This window comes from Pseudonaja textilis, chromosome 1, assembly GCF_049901715.1.
Source record: "Pseudonaja textilis isolate UNSWEBS1 chromosome 1, rPseTex1.2, whole genome shotgun sequence".
Lineage (NCBI taxonomy): Eukaryota > Metazoa > Chordata > Lepidosauria > Squamata > Elapidae > Pseudonaja > Pseudonaja textilis.
Window position 1 is genome coordinate 153,116,091 of NC_141990.1, and position 17,053 is coordinate 153,133,143.

At 39.5% G+C, this 17,053-nt stretch overlaps 1 protein-coding gene across 7 annotated transcripts in view; it reads left to right on the top strand.

Annotated features, from left to right (window-relative positions):
* The window catches only part of SERTAD2 (SERTA domain containing 2), a 152,005-nt gene that overhangs the window by 16,785 nt on the left and 118,167 nt on the right, over positions 1–17,053 (top strand). Inside the window, exon 2 of one of the 7 annotated variants that reach the window (XR_015740668.1) lies at positions 10,182–10,411. The exons of the other annotated variants lie outside the window; for them this stretch is intronic. The gene's annotated coding sequence lies outside the window, so the exon portion shown is untranslated. Of the gene's footprint in view, positions 1–10,181; positions 10,412–17,053 lie in introns of those variants that run through there. 7 annotated transcript variants of the gene reach the window in all.

Below are 17,053 nucleotides of genomic sequence, written 5' to 3' on the forward strand. Positions count from 1 at the left end.
CGATAGCTATTTTATCAAAAATTTTAATCATACATTGTTTCATATTTTCTAAAGTTATTTCTATTTCTAATATAACAATACTATCTTATGTACCTTTGCAGAATCCCTTTTTCCATTAAATTTTCACCCATTATCTCTAAATAGGCCCTGTTTCTCTATATTTTGTTTCTGTCTATATTTCTATATTTTTGTTTCTATATTTTGTAACTTCTTTTCCTTTCTTTCTTCTCTCTCATCTTCTCCCTCCCCTTTTTACCCCCTTGTCTCTCTACTTCTAATTCTCTCTTCTGCATTTCTCTCTTCTGTTGCTTTCTGATTTTATACTTATTTTTCACTCTATTTTTTTTTTGGAGTTGTTTTTCCCAATCTTAAACTTTCTATTCTCTTTCTCCCCTTTCCTTTTTTCCCCCCACCTAAGATTACTTGTTCATTAAAGATGGCTTCTTATTTGTCGCAATCTTCTTGTTCTGCAGGCATTTCTTGTTGTTTCTCATAATTCCAAATCTCCATTTCTAAGAACTGAAATATGAAGCCAAAAGAACCTCTCCCTTCTTGTGCATCTTCTTTGTACTTTTTAAGTTCCATTTTCAGTTCTTCTAAAAGTGGAGCCATTTTAAACAGTTTTCAACAACCACCCAATTGATTTTAGTCATTCAAATACAATAACCAAAAATCCAGAAATCATCAAGTAATCCAAATAGTCCCAAGTTATTTCTTCCTATTTCTTTTTCCACCTTCTCTTCCTGGGGTTTTTGTTGCAATATTTCAGTTAAAATGTATCTTTTGGAAGTCGTGTTGAGATTTTGCTGTAAGTTCTTTTTAATTCCAGGCAGTCTCCTCCCTTCCAGATCCTGCCCTTTTATTCTTTTTCTCTCCTTTCCTGTTTTCAAAAGCTTTTAATTATCCAGAAGTCTTTATTAACCCTTTGACTTTTTATTTTCAGCATTAAATGCCTATTAATGTCAAAGTGGATTTTTTTTCCAATTTCTTCCTTAAGTCTCTTATCTGTCAGTATAGGAAAAGGAGAGAAAGAAACCAAATCTTTTCCCTTTTCTCTTTCCTTTGCAGCTTAAAAATCTTCTTAGGGAACAGTGTTATTGTTTTTTTTTAAAAAAAATAGTTTCAATTCCAGGGTACCTTATTTGTTGCTTTTGCTGTTTGACCCGGTCAACCAAAACTTTCTCTTCTTATCTTCCTCCTGCACATTCTTTTCCGGTCGAGTTCTTCTTTGTGGTGGCCATTTCTGATCACCACTACAACCACCATCGGGAAAGGGAGTAATGGCCAGCTGGGGAGGAGAGATGCGGCTCTCCTCAACCCTGCAGGCAGTCTCCCCCTTCTTCACCTCTACGGGGTGGCTTAGCCCCGAAACCAGCCGGCTCGGGGCGCTCCAGCAGTGAGCACGGATCGAAGCCTCGCAGAGATGAGGTTTCGGTCTGTCACCGAAGAAACTCAAACCGGAAGTCAGCTTCTCTGGAAATATTGAATTGCTAATTAAAGCATACAATTAGAGAAGGAGGAACAAAATCTTCCAAAATTCTCATGCTACTGTCAAAGAGATATTTACCCACTAGGTCTCCCCCCGTGGAGGCATTGTATTATACTGCCTACAAGTAGTCTACCTATCAAGGTCATAACTCATAATGGACAGAAAGCAGACGCCTGACAGACCCAATTTTACAACATTTTGTGGCAGTTGTTAAACGAAGCAGTAGTTCACTATTGACGTAGTTTTGGCAAAAACTAGAAGTAAATGCCAGTTTTTAACAAAACCATCATAAAGCATGGTCATGTGATCATGAGTTGCTGCAAATATCCATAAAATACAGCCTGATAATTGAGTGCCTGAAGTGTGATCAATTGACTGTGGGGGGAGAGACGCCATTGGAACTTAATCCAGGTCATAACACCCACACCCACAGCAGAGGTTCATTGGAACTTTGAACATTTCCAAGCAACCAGCCATAAGTCAGAGATTACCTGTATCTTTCTCTGAAGGATCCAGATCCAGTGTATGTCTCTATTTGATTTTCAATCTGAAAAAGTTTTGTTCTTCAGAGATATGTTACCGAACTACAGTCTAAAACATACATTGGCACCCAAAAGATATCACAGCAAAGAAATATGTTTTGAGACGGAAAGAAAAAAAGATTAGGCCTCAAAAGAGGAAGTGTAAACAAAGAACTAGTGAGTAGGTTATCTAAAACGGAGATTGGGCCTCAGAAACAGACCACATGGAAAGAAATCAGGCAGGCTTGCCTTGAGTACACACAAAATAAAATTGAACTTTCACTGCACCGAGCAATTTTTTAAAGGTTAGATTACTGTTGGCATTGTGTGTCTCAGTCTGCAACTTAGAGTCCTTCTTTTTCCAGAGGTAGGTATTCTTCCAGGGCAGGATATATCCTTTTAGCCATCAAAGGGAGAGATGTTATTGTTTAGGGACTTAATGAACTGCACTTAGAGATACAGTAATTTAAAAGGAAGGCAAAATACAGGTATTCCTTGACTTACAACCACAGTTGAGTCCAAAATTTCTGTTGCTAAATGAGACAGCTGTAAAGTGAGTTTTACCCTATTTTACAATCTATCTTGCCACAATTGTTAAGTGAATCACTCCAGTTGTTAAATTAGTATCCTGATTGTAAAGGGAATTTGGTTCTCTATTGACTTTGCTTTTTGGAAGAACACTGCAACCTTCATAAATATGAGCTAGTTGCCAAGCATCTCAATTTTAATAATGGGACCACAGGGAGGCCACAACAGTTGTAAGTGTGAAAAGCAGTCATAAGCAGGCGTGGGATTCAAATTTTGTAACAACCGGTTCTATGGGCATGGCTTAATTTGTGGATGTGGCTTGGTGGTCATGTGACTGTGTGTGTGTGTGTGGGGGCTTTGTGGTCATGTGACCGGATGAGTGTGACTTGGTGACCATGTGGCTAGGTGGGCATGGCCAGGTGGCCGGGTGATTGGCAAACCAAATACAAGTGGTCCTCACTTAATGGCTGGTTGCTTAGCAAGTGTTCTAATTTATGACTGGTCTCCCCAGAGCTACTTGACCTGTTTTTAGAGTTTTGACAACCATGTACACACACACACACACACACACACACACACACACACACCCCTAACCCTGCTATTTTTTGATTCTGTAAGGATCTCCTGCTGGAGCAGGGGGTTGGACTAGATGACCTCTGAGATCCCTTGCAGGCCAGCCCTAGATTGCTGTGCTGCTTCAAAGAGTCTTCTGAACCCAGGGTTTGTGTCCTTCCTTCCTCTCCTTTTTTTCTCTTTCCCTCCCTCCCTCCTTCCATGTATTTATCTATCCGTCTATATATCTCACTCATTTTCTCCTCTTTCCCTCTCTTTCTTTCTTTCTTTCTTTCTTTCTTTCTTTCCACCCCCTTTCTTCCTTTCACTTCCCTTCTCTCCCCCTTTTTCTTTCTTTCCCTTTTCTCTTTCTTTTCTTTCTTGTCTCTTCCTTCTCTCTTTCTCGCTCTCACTTTTTCTCTCTCCCCCTTTCCCTCTCTCTTTCTCTCTCTCTCTCTCCCTCTCTTTCTCTTTTTCTCTTTCCCTCTCTTCCCCTTCTCTTTCCCTCTCTCCCCCTCTCTTTCCCTCCCTCTCTCCCCCTCTCTCTTTCCCCCTTTCTTTCTCTTTTTCTCTTTCCCTCCTCTTTCCCTCCCTCTCTCCTCCTCTCTTTCTCTCTCTTTCTCTTTCTCTTTCTCTTTTCTCTTTCCCTCTGTCCCCCTCTCTTTCTCTTTCTCTTTCTCTTTTCCCTCTCTCCCCCTTTCCCTCTCTTTCTCTTTTTCTTTCCCTCTCTCCCTTCTCTTTCCCTCTCTCCCCCTCTCTCTTTTCCTCTCACTCTCCCCTCCTCACTCTTTCCCTCTCTCTTTCCCTCTTTTTCCCTCTCTTTCCTTCCCCTCACTCACCCACCCACCCACCCACACCTAGTCTGGGACAAACTGTGATTCAGCGATCTCCAGTCAACAGCAGGTGGCAGGAAAAGGAAGAAAGAGGGGAGGAAGGGGTGGTGTGTGGCTGCAGTGGGGCCTTGAGTACTCCCACCCCAGCCCTCCCAAAGCACTTTTGTGTGCAGTGATGGCGGCGGCTACAGCAGGGCCATAAACACCCCACCACCACAGCCCTCTCAAAGCACCTCTATGTGTAGCGTCAACAGCGATGGCTGCAGGCCTTGAGTACCCTCTGCCCTAGTCCTCGCAATGCACCTTCAAGGGTGGCAGAGGCGGCAGACCTGGCTGCCTTCTCTTTTGCCCCCAGGAGAAGTGAGCAGAGATGGCGATGCTGCTGTTTATGGGCAGCATCCGGGTCCACCACCCAACCAGTTGGAGCACTGCCACTGGTTGGGAGAGCGCCGCATGGCAGTTTAGCCAGCCAGCCGAGCCCAGGGATGTTGGGGGAGCAGCTAGGCAGGCCCTAGGCAGTGCCGCCAGCAGGATGGGGCCATGCTGGTAGGGAAGCCAGCCAGCTGAGCCCAGGGATGTTGCGGGGACAGCTAGGCAGACCCCAGCCAGCGCTACTGGTGGGATGGGGCTGCACCGGTGGGGAAGCCAGCTAACTGAGCCCGGGGATATTGGGGGGCAGCTAGGTAGGCCTCAGCCAGGCAGGCAGATCAGTGGAGAGCCTCATGTTGGCTCCAGGCTGCTTCTCACATGTTCTTGCTGGGAGAGCCTCTCCTAGAAGAGTGAAAAGCTTGCAAGTTCCCCTCCCTTCGGGAAATGGCTCCTGGACAGCAGAGAGAAACAGGATTCAATCATAAGCTTTTCGCTCTGCCGCAGCGAAAGGCAGGCAGCAATGGCTGGTCTGGTGAGCAAAAGCAGGCTGCAGGCATGTCACGCGTGCACATGATGTTGTGCATGTGCAATAGGGACTGACTGGGCAGGGAGCGGAGAAGCGGGAGGAGGGGGGGCAGCCAGGGGGCTGTTTTACCGGTTGTCCAAACTACTGAACCATAACAACCGGTTCTATAGAACCAGGCTGAAACGGTAGTATTCCACCCCTGATCATAAGTTGTTTTTTTCAGTACTGTTATAACTTTGAACAGTCACTGAGCAAAAGATTATAAGTCAAAGACTACCTGTAGAACACAGGAGGCATCTGAAGAGTTGCAGCATATAACTTTTTCAAATGGTCAGAAGAAGTGATAAAAATCACAATGGAATTAAAAAAACACATTTCATCTCATCTGGTTGTGTTTGTATAATGCACTAACCTGTAGTGAACTGACTCATGGTTTGGGGATTAATCTAGTTGCCTAGTTTTATACAACCTCTAGAAGTAGAATCAGAATCACAAATGATTTAGTCAGTTGTATTGTGCCCCTCTTTTTGCCTTTTGGATTTAGCAGATGGGGCTAGAAAAATGCTAATTAAAAAGCAAATGGATTTCATTTGATAGTTAAAGGCTTTTCAAAAGCCCTTTAAAAGATATTCAGTCTCCCAGTCAGGTATTTTGTCAAGGATGCTTATACTGTGGTGTCAAAGGAACAGACATATGAGGGGCAGTTTTACCTTCTGCACTTAGTTGCAAGATCCATCTGCACTTTGGAAATGTTTACAACTGCCCAGGGTTTATACTGATGTGAAGACCACTATCTCATCAGTCTTGCCGAAGAGTGACTAACCACTTTGGAAGTATCTGTGCATGGATAAATCCATTTTCTCTGTAGATCTGAAAGATCCTAGTATCTCTGGAATATCTAGGAAAATCAGTATATCTTGTAGTGCTAATAATACCTATTTCTCTTTGTCAAAGGTTCTGAGAATTACGAAGATAAGGAATTCTAAATAGGATTCCATACTATGGTGGAAGTAGGAAGCTTGCTTCTTTTGTGATGTTGCTTGTCTGAGTGTATGTGTGCGGGTGTATAGCATGCCCTTATACCAAAACATGTACTAGTGGTTTGTCTGGTTTCTTCTTCTAATGGTTTTGCTGGATTTATGCCATGCCACAAACAAGATTAGAATATTTATTATGAAACAAGAGCAGCGTCCCTAATTTATAAACTTAGCCAAGGAGTGGGAAAAGACAAGTCTTGTTTGGTATCAAACCATCATGAGGTTCCATGGGAGACCAAGGGCAGAAAATAAATAAAAAAGAGACTCGAACACAATCAGTTTTGTATCAGTAGAGCAGGGTCTCCAAACTTGGCAACTTTAAGATTTGTGGACTTCAAATCCCAAAATTCCTCAGCTAGTCATGCTGCCTGGGCAATTCTGGAAGTTGAAGTCCACAAGTCTTAAAGTGAAAGTCTTTATGTATGTATGTATATATGTGTGTGTGTGTGTGTGTGTGTGTGTGTGTGTATGTATGTATGTATATGTATATATATGTATATGTATAGACTTTCACTTTAAGACTTGTGGACTTCAACTCCCAGAATTGCCCAGGCAGCATGACTGGCTGAGGAATTTTGGGAGTTGAAGTCCACAAATCTTATATATATATATATATATAAACTAAGTGATTCTGTGGCCTGAAAAAAATCCATACCCTGTTTTGGGCTGTGAATGAATGACCCTCTTTTTTGAGTTCTAGATCATAATTGCATCCTCTCAGTAGCTTTAAGAAGTTCAGTTATGCCTAGTATTTACCACTTCACAGCCATGTTAATGACAGCAGCCATGTTTATTCATGTGCCTAATGGCTATTAATTTATAAAAGGGCTCAAGTCTCTTTAAAAAAAAAAACTGGCCAAGATTGAGCAATATAAACTCCACCCTACTTTTTGCTTCACATAGTTTTCTGTCCAAATCAACTTGTTTCCAGGATTGAGTTTAGGTAGGAGAAAAATGCCTGGAAGGAATAACATTGCAGAATCAGTTCTCCTTACCTGTAAACACATTTTTAAGCAAGCTGCAAAAGAAAACAAAGACCAGCCAACCAAACAATCAAAAGAGAACATCTTCCTGCACACGTCTTGAGCAATTGAGGCAAATGTCATAAACAAATCTGACTGTTGCTACTAAAATATTAAATGCATGCAATGTTTTTGGTTCAATCAAAGCAATATTTTTATAGCTTCTGGTACCAAGACAGTCTTCCCTCTAACATTTTTGCATTGATCAGTGAGCGGACATTGATTTTCATTTGGAAAGGCACAAATCTGCTATGTACAGTGGCTTTTATCTAAGAATCTAAGTTGTTGAATTTTGTAAGAGTAGTCATGTCATTAGTGTGCTTGAACATCTTTGTAGACTTAAAAGGTTTGGGCTGAAAAAAAATCCAGGCAACCACTAGATGGCACCAGAAAGCTATTTATGCACATCTTTGCTGCTATCTAGTGGCTCTCTGGATTTGGGCAGCTCAGACTTAGTAGGCCTGATATTCTTAAAACTGAAATCTACAGCGCTGACCCCCTATCCTGTATATAACTAAAATGTACTGTATGTGTTGAAATAATCAGAAATAAGCACATTTATGATAATCATGGTAAAATACTTGCTTTTATGGAAAATAAAATAAGGCTTTACAATTGAGAAAGAAAGAACTAAATTACAAATAACACTAAACCAATGCTAAGATTTCTATCAAGATTACTGAATATTGCATTGTCTAAAAGGTAAGACAAATGCTTAGGTTATACTTTGTTTGGATACATGGTAAGCAAAAAGTAGATTTTTAAAGAAAAATTTAAGAAGTTTTCTTGTGATTTTTTCCCCCTTAGCTTTAATGGTAAAATGAACATGAATTTTGGCACCAGGGCTGCATAGATGTCTCTATTGTAGAAAATCCCATATTTTGTCTTGTCTGTTTCTTTTAATGTTTAGTATTTTTATTTGATATGTCCTTGTATCTTAATTATATTGAATGACAATCAACAGCCATTTAAAATTTGAGTGTTTTAAGGTAAAAATATATTATAGCTACTTCAGCATATGCATGATACATCATCCCAAATTGCACAGAATATATATACATATGTGTTTGTGCTCATATGAAGAATGAACATCAAATGTATATAAAGTGACAAGTACATTAATGCTTAATTGTGATCATTTACAAAGCAATGATATTGATAATACAGATTTTGTGCCTCTCAACACAAGTCCTAAAACTTGATAAAGAGAATCCAGTTAAAGTCTTTAATAGTCTTTTAAGCACCACAGTACTTGTAAAAGTAAACCTTTTTCTTAATGTTTAACATTAAACATTCTTTAATGTTACAAGTGTGAACTGAATAAGCCTAAATGGTTGTGCAATGCCTTTGCATTCCTGTAGGTCTGGGGGAAAGACTTGGGGTTACCAATTCTGGCTTGTTTATTCCTAGCACCCCTTGACAGATTTGCTAAATATACATATACTTGTATCACTTTGTGACCTTTTGGCTAAGATCATACTTGCAATTTGTGATAACCCTTCATGCATCTGATAAAGTGAACTTTTGATCTATTATGCTCAAGACATGGTCTGGGATAGGGCAATGTTGAAATGGAATAAATACATAGAATAAATACATGTTTAAATGTGTATATTTTTACACAGTCCTTAGGCATTTATAATAATCAGTTAGCTAGAAATAAAGCAGAAAATAAATAAAGCTAGAAATAAAGCAGAAAGCAACTACATTTTGGGTTAGTAGTTGCCTTTACATCTTTGGTGGTTATAACTCTAACTTATTGTAACGTGCAGAGGCATAGACTGCAGGCTTAGTATCAAATATTTATTCTTTCAAGCAACTACATTAAAAAGCTAGAAAGTACAGTTATAATGTCTGTAAGATTGTACTTAATGCCTAATTCTCACTGAGGTGATAAACCCCTTGTTCATGGAGTTCCATTGTGAGGCCCTTGAGCCTCTCTGGCAACTGCTAATACATTTATTTAATTCTCTCTCTTTAAAAAAATATTTGGATGCTTGCAACAGCTTAAACTCCAGATACTACTATTTTAATTTTCCAAAATACTGCTGTAGAGATACTGTATAGTTTTTGGATGAATGACAGATGAGGAAAGATGAAAGAGATTTTGGGGTAGGGATATGAGCATCTGATCAATGCATAGATTATGAATTTGAGAGGATGGAAAGTTGAACATGGAGGAGAAATTTGCAGATTAGTAGAGGGATACTGAGTGATTTGAAAGTCAAGTGAACAGGAACTGATTTGAAGCCAGATTTTTTTGGAGGGGAGAGGGACGTAATGAATGTAAGATATGATCTTACTATTAATGCAGGCAAATAAATGAATTTGAAATGTTTTGTGCGTGGAGAAGTGAATGTTCCTCTGGAGCAAAAAATTGTGCATTCCGATGAATAGATTTATAGTTTGGTCCAGATCCCAGAAAACCCCATATATACATATACATATGGGAGCATGGTACCTAGAGGCTAAGATGCTGGGCTTGTCAACTGGAAGGTTGGCAGTTTGAGACCCATGTGATGGAGTGACCTCCCGTCCCTGTCCCAGCTCCTGCCCACCTTGCAGTTGAAAAACATGCAAATGTAAGTAGACAAATAGGTACCACTTTGGTGGGAAGGTAACAGCAATCCATATAATCATACCAGCCATATGACCACAGAAGCATCTTTGGACAATGCTGGTTCTCTTGGCTAGGAAATGGGGATGAGCCCTGCTCCCCTAGAGTCAGGAAAAACCTTAACCTTTATCTTTTTTAAAAATTGTATATCTAGGAAGAATCTCTCAATTCATCAATTCTTGACAGGCTTCCTGAAACAACTGGATTTATTCCTTCAATGTGCTCACAGATTTGGTTATAAGTTATCTACCCCCCATTATCACTGGTCCTCCCCCTCTGGAATATGTGTAAACAAGCAGTAAAATAAATCATTCTTAAATGCACCTGGATGCACCACTATTTACATGAGGACACAATTTGACCTCATCTGTGCCAATGAAGTATTGTTTATTTCTCTTAACATTTAGTATTTTATATTGTAAATTATATAGTTTTATATACTGTATTTTGAGGTATACAAAACAAAGTGTTTAATTTTTTTAAAAAATGCATCTTTTTCCTGCTCAGTTTCCACTATCTTGTGACTTATATTTGTCCAGAAGAGAAAAACTGGATTGTTATTTCTGAGAAGAAGAAACCTGCCATGAAGTAAAAGTATAAAAAAGGACTTATATTTATAATATCAGGGAATTCCCTAGTTGGACTGTGTGTGCCATCTTTCTGTCTATCTCCTCCTATCTATTCTAGGCTTCCCATCAGACTGGAATTCTGGACAAGCAGCCTAGAGATAAGGCCAACTTTGGAAGCACCTCCTGGCACCCTTAAGTGTTCCTACTACAAGAAAAATCTGGCAACCTAAATGCAAGAACTATTTGATGTTTGCAAAGCTTAAATCTGTCTGTGTGTCTTTCTTTCTATCTGTCTGTCTGTCTTTCTAACTGTCTATCTACAATTTATCTGTATCTAATTTATATGCTGACCGTCTCATTTTCCAAAGTGAGAAAAATTGTGAAAATGGATTTATGTTTTTCTAATAGTTCTGTTAACATTAAGTTTTCCTGCTTTGCTTTCTTTCAATAAAAAGCTTAGGGTCAATTTACTGTGTGTTATTCCTCCATGCCCATGGAATCATCTGTCAATTCCTAATAATGTGAGGGATCCTATCTTATTTTCCCTATTATCGTTTTGCAAATAATAATTATCGGGGTATAAAGCTCTTGTTTTAAGTCTGAAAAACTTAAGCTATGTGTCACCTGTTCTGCAACTGATTGGCTAGGGTTCTCAAGATATTTACTGTATATACCTAACTATCTATATTTCCTGTTCTGTATTTCCTCCAGAAAGACATGGGAAAGCAGCACAAATCTTTTATGTTTAACTAGTGCCCAGAAAATGTGTATGTGAATTCAGGCAACATCAAAGTCCTTTCTCAAGCATTTGCCTGAGTATACAAACTGAAGAAATAATAGGTTTCCATGCAGATATATTTCTATTTCCTCTGACCTCTGTGTGTTTAGATGTGGTATCTGGGAGATGAGTTGAAGTGTCCTTGTGTTGGCTGAAGCATAAGCAATCTCAGTGTGATCTGGGCCCCTGCATAGTACAAATCAATTTCACAAAATATGATTACAAACCCACTTTAGATTTCCTCAATGAAAGGATGATAATTTTGACAAACAAACCTGGGACCTGCTCAGCTAAGGGACCATGAGCACCTAGAAATCTAAAGAGGATGAGCATTCCTTATGATCTGGAAAATATGGGGTTACTCATTACTGATGGAATTCTAGATCACTTGTGTACCTAACTGGTAGCTAAAGTTGAAGTTTTTCTATAAATTAGACTGCTGCATGTGAACTTTTAAAGACCATCTAGCTCTAATAAACATTGTTTAACTTTGTTGATTGTAGCCTACCTATAACACATTTTATGTAGGTCTATGCTTTTAGGTGTTTTGGGGAGCTTCAGCTTGTCTAAAAGTGCAGCAGCCTATATGCTTATAAATGTAGGTTGTTAGCAAAAAAGCTGTTGGGCAAATGGGAAAAGGAGGAGTATTAGATATGTTCCCACCTTTGAGTTGCTTATAAAAATAATAAAGATGGGATATAAATAAAATAAATAATAATAAGCACTTACTACTCTATAATTGTTGTTTTTCTAGACTTCAAAGATAAGGGTTGAGGCCAACTTGAGATCCTCTCATTCAATCCCCTGCCCTGTGCCTATCTCTCCTTCAGAGAGGAGTCCCATTACCTTCACAGAGATGCTTGTTTGATAACCTTTGGCAGTAAAAAAAAGAAAGAATACAAGATCTGCAAGTGTATGGAAACATGGCAGTGATTGTTCTCTTTAAAATCAAAGCCTTTGCTTGACTCTTTTTAAAGCAATGTCTTCGATCATTCATATAGTAAGTAAATACAATATCTGATGTTCGCTTTCCAGTTGCTTAGTTCAATAGTTTGCCAAGCGATAGTAAATGGAGTCTTGTTTCTCCTCAAACAAAAAAAGACCGTAGAGAAATATTCCTGGAAGAAAGTGTTCTCCTCACTGTTCTATGATCAGTGTGCAAGAGTGGTAGACTTAGGGATCTATTATTAAAAATTCAAGTTATAAGGATATGGTAAGGTCAGGTTTGCAGGCATTAAACTGATAATTCACTCTAAAATATGCTTTAGAACAGTGGACCCAACCTTTTGGGCACCAGGGACCAGTTCCATGGAGAAAGGTTTTTCCACGGACTAGAAGGGGCGTGGTTTAGCATGCTGTCTGCATCCTATAGGTGGGGCTTCACTTGTTTACATGCCTGCACCCTATAGGTGGGGCTTTACTTATTTACATGGCCAGGTTTCTGGCATGTCATCCGTGGATCGGGGTTTGGAGACCCCTGCTTTAGAATTTTCTGCTATGTACAAAGTGTCATCTATAGGTGCAAAAGGAGAATAACCAGAGATGCTCGCAGCCTGAGAAAATGGAGGTTGGGTTTAGGGCCAAGTGTTGTACAGCTACTACCAAAGTTCATGTGGACCTCACGCAATTTTAGGACAAACCATCCCTAAGCCCAGCAGGAATAAATTGAGATTACCTATTACCCCTTTAAAATTTTATAAGCCTACCTAAGTAGTAAGATGATTATAGTACAATATATTTTCTTCTTTGTCCTGTTTTTGAAAAATACGGAGTAATACTGACCTCCTGGCGAAGAAACTTTAGTATCCCAATGGTTCTATCTAGACTTGTTCGGGTTCTTGTCTTTTTTTTTTCTCCCTTTCCTTGGTAGGTATTTGACTTGGCAATAATGAGAACTTACGTTGTCTTGAGTAATTTTTGTCCTGAAATATCTTAGGCCCTGGGAATATCCTCAAGAAGGATATTGAAGAATATCCTGCCTTGAGCTGCTGAGTGGTGCCATGCATAATTCAGAACTACAGTGGGGATGATTTGTTTCAGCTATGGGCTTAGTTTAAATAGAGCTGTTAGAAAACATGTGTTGCTGGTCCTCATTCATCACCAAGCGAAGTCCACCAAATGATGAGTTATGGAGGGGATGACTGTAACCAGATAAGCGCTCATCACGGTTTCGGAATAAATGGTAATTTCATTAAAAGGAAAGGGTAGACTCAATGCAGCTTAATTTTAAGAGCGGAAGTACTGCGCAGGGCTTTAAAAAATAGGCAAAGAAATGCATTGTAGGGGGCAGGCCTAGAAGAAAGGATTGAAAGCAAGCGGCTTTGGTGAAAGGCATTTCTGCTTGTTTACAGTTCAGATCATAAACTTGGGAGCATGCTGTTAAGGTTTTTGATGGCTTTTGAAATGTGTCTCCTGAACATCCTCTATAATGCAGGCTTACAATTAGACTTTTGCAGGAAATAAAAGTAGCATCCAGATCCAGGGCTGTTGCTGCTTGATGCAGGAGTGAATGCAGAAACCATGGTCACTTTTTGCCAAGGGCTGTGACTGCTTCTGCACCCCAATGTTAGTGAAAGACAGAAGGATGTTTGTTTTTAAATCTGCGTGAGAGGATGCTGAACATTGGGCATCAGCTAAGAATAATCCCTGCATTTTCCCTAGTGGAGGAAAGGGGAATGTTTTTCTTTCCTTTTTTTTTATCTGTCTGTCTCTCTTTGGGTGGGGAGGTGGGGTTTTAACCCTCCCACTATTCTTCTTGAGCTCCTGGTGATTCCTCTGCATCTCCGAATCACTGTTCAAATATGACAGAGGAAACTAAAGAGGGAGGATGGTACGGCGCAGCTCAAAGGGGAGACACCAAATGTCTTGGCGATTAAGGAACTTGAACCTTTGACCAAAGGATTTGGGTCCTTGATGCTATAAATTGAAACTATTTTGGGTTGCAAAGTGTAAGAAACTCCTTTTAAAATAGTTACAGCTCCAGCAAAAATACATAGGCCGTATCTCTTCTAAATATCACTCACTCAACATACCTATTAATTTGGACTAATTAAATTTCCAGTCTTTCTTGCTTGTTCATCTGAATAAGCCAATTGGAATGAAGATATTCTGGCACTGACTTGACAGGATCCACTTCCCCTCCACCTTCCTTCTCTGCTAAGGGAACTGGGGTGTTGTCACAGGTATAACTCTAGGAATGAGTTTTGATTCAGAATACATTGCTGTTAAAATGCATGCTCAGAAGTTATACAGAGCCAGTTTAACAACAACCCCAATGTGTACTTAAAACCAATCTTCCTCAGCCTGGCACTCTCCAGAGGCATTAATTAGAGGCATTACTGTGTCCGGGCTACAAATATTTGTCCTATTTATTTATTTGTATCATTTTCTACCACCTAGTGGTTGTCCAGATTTTTCCAGGCCAGATTTTGGAGCCCAGAATTCCCTCCCAATGTGACCCGTAATGACTGGGAGATATGGCAATTGTACAGTAATCCAATGTCTTTAGAGGCTACCAGATTGAGGAAGACTGTTCTCTTTTTATTTAAAAAAAAAACACCTCCAAAAATATAAAATTTTTAATGAAATGAAATGGGTAACATTTAGTTACTTTTGGAAGAAAGATCCTAGACTATGAGGCTCTGCGTTGAACAGCTTTTAAATTCATACAATATTGCTTACATGTTACTATTACTATATATTACAAACAAAGCTATTACTATATAATATAAATGATTTTTTTTTAAAAAAACCAGCCATTTATCAGTCCCAAACTAAACTGGAGTTCAGCCCATGTCTTACTTCAGTGGGGAAGCATTTCTGATCTTGCTTGTATGTTGTAGACAGGTATACTTAGTGTATATCTATTTCTCATAAAACTGGCTTAGCATCTCTTCAGTCGTGACAATGAAATTATTATTTTTTAATAGCTATCTCAGAAATCTTATCAAATCTGACTTTATTAACTAAATATTATCTCTTGCTTTTGCATTATAGATAGATAGATTGATCGCAAACCAGGAGAGATGTTTCACTGACAACTTAAAACATGCATGAGTTCGGCTGAAGAAAATTAATGTACTTTTATAAAAACATAAAATAAAAGTGGTAGGAAACTAGAATTGAAAAAAAAATTCTACATGACATTGCTCAAGCGAAAAAAAAGTTATAGTTACAGTTATATCTGTACTCAAGGATTTACAAAGGCAATGTTTAACAATGTTACAGTATTTAATTTTCTCAGCAATTGTTGTCTTCTAATTGGACAGGGAAAATCTGATGTGTTGGAACTTGTTCATTGCATGCAAGGTACTGCTGGGAGAAAGAAAACAGCCAGCACCCTAGAATACTTTATATTGCAGAAATATATATTAGTCATGTGGGTTCTTTGATAGAAGACTTAACATGGAAGTCAGAAAAGTGCTTGTTCAAAATTGCTAATTGAAGGTAAGTTTGGCCAAAAGAAATTTAAGGCCTGTGAGGGACACTTGTGTATGTACATAAGACATAAGATCTCTCTCTCTCTCTCTCTCTCTCTCTCTCTCTCTCTCTCTCTCTCTCCTCCTCCCTCCCTCCCTCCCTCTCTCTCTCTCTCTGAGGAAACCCCTGTGTTGTGGCACATATGAATGGTGGCAGATCTTGAAAATTTTGTTATTTTGGGGTGGGGGGGAATACACTCAATAATTAGAAATAATGATTTTCTATGAGGAACATATTTATTTTAACATTACTGCTCAAATTTTAAGAACAACAACCCGCCCTACCCCCTTCTGAATTCAGCTTCAGTTCAACTACTGAAAATCAAGTGAACCAAGTAGTCTTTGGTGGCATTATTTATTTCAATGTGTGTGTATGTGTGTGTGTATATGTGTGTGTGTGTGTGTGTGTTTTCTTAAGTTTTCGTGGGTACTTACATGTATGGCGTTCAGCTTTGTTTGGGTATTTTCCCACGTCATTGTAGTTGTGCTTTTAAAGTTGTAGCGACGTTTCAGCAGAATCTCATCTACCATCATCAGGCAGCAATAGGCTGCCCCAAATTTAAATCTGAAACCACTATAAAAGCCTGACTCACAGGTGAACACTATACAGAAGCCTGATGATGGCAGATGAGATTCTGCTGAAAAGTCGCTACAACTTTAAAAGCACAACTACAATAACGTGGGAAAATACCCGAACAAAGCTGAATACCATACATGTAAGTACCCACGAAAACTTAAGAAAACACACACACACACATATATATATATATATATATATATATATATATATATATATCTATATATATATATTATATATATGGGTTTGGTCTCCGCGTAAGATTCAAAGTGTCTAGGCAACGCGTTTGATGAAGTCTCATTCATCATCATCAGGCCTCTGTCTTTGGCTCTTGCTTTTCAGAGTGATGTGAGGTTGCAGCTGCTTTTTTCTTTCTAACTGTCAGTGGGGGTGGGATTTGAATGGGTGGGGGCTTGGCTGTGTTCTGATTGGGTGGGGGTGTCTTCTCATTGGTGGGGGGGCCTGGCTGTGTTTTGATTGGTTGGGGGGTTGGCCGTGTTCTGATTGGCTGGATTTCTTGCTGCCTGGCTTCGAGTTCGAGGTCGCGCTGCATCTCCATAGTTGGTGTCGGCTTGCTTCATGTATAGCTCGGAGGGGTTTGAAGTGGGTAGTGATGCAGCTGCCGTGCAGCTTCTGGTCCATGGTCACAACTCACCAGCTCAAATCCCCCAGCAACTAAGACTAACCTGAGCACAACCAAGCCCCCACCTGAACAGAACACGCCTCCAACCAATCAGAACACGGCTAACCCCCCAACCAATCAGAACACAGCCAAACCCCCTACCAATGAGAACACACCCCCACCCAATCAGAACACAGCCAAGTCCCCACCCAATCAAGTCCCACCCCCACTGGCGGTTAAAAGGAGGAAGCAGCTGCAATCTCACATTACTCTGAGAAGCACAGAGCCGGAGACAGAAGCCTGAAGATGATGAATGAGACTTCATCGAAACGTTGCCTAGATACTTGAATCTTACGCGGGAGAAAACCCGAACAACCAAAGATGCATATATATATATATATATATATATATATATATATATATATATATATATATATATATATATATATATATATATATTTGTGTGTGTGTGTGTGTGTGTGTGTGTGTGTATGATTTGAAATGTATAATGTTAGTTGTTTTTGTATCCCCCAAA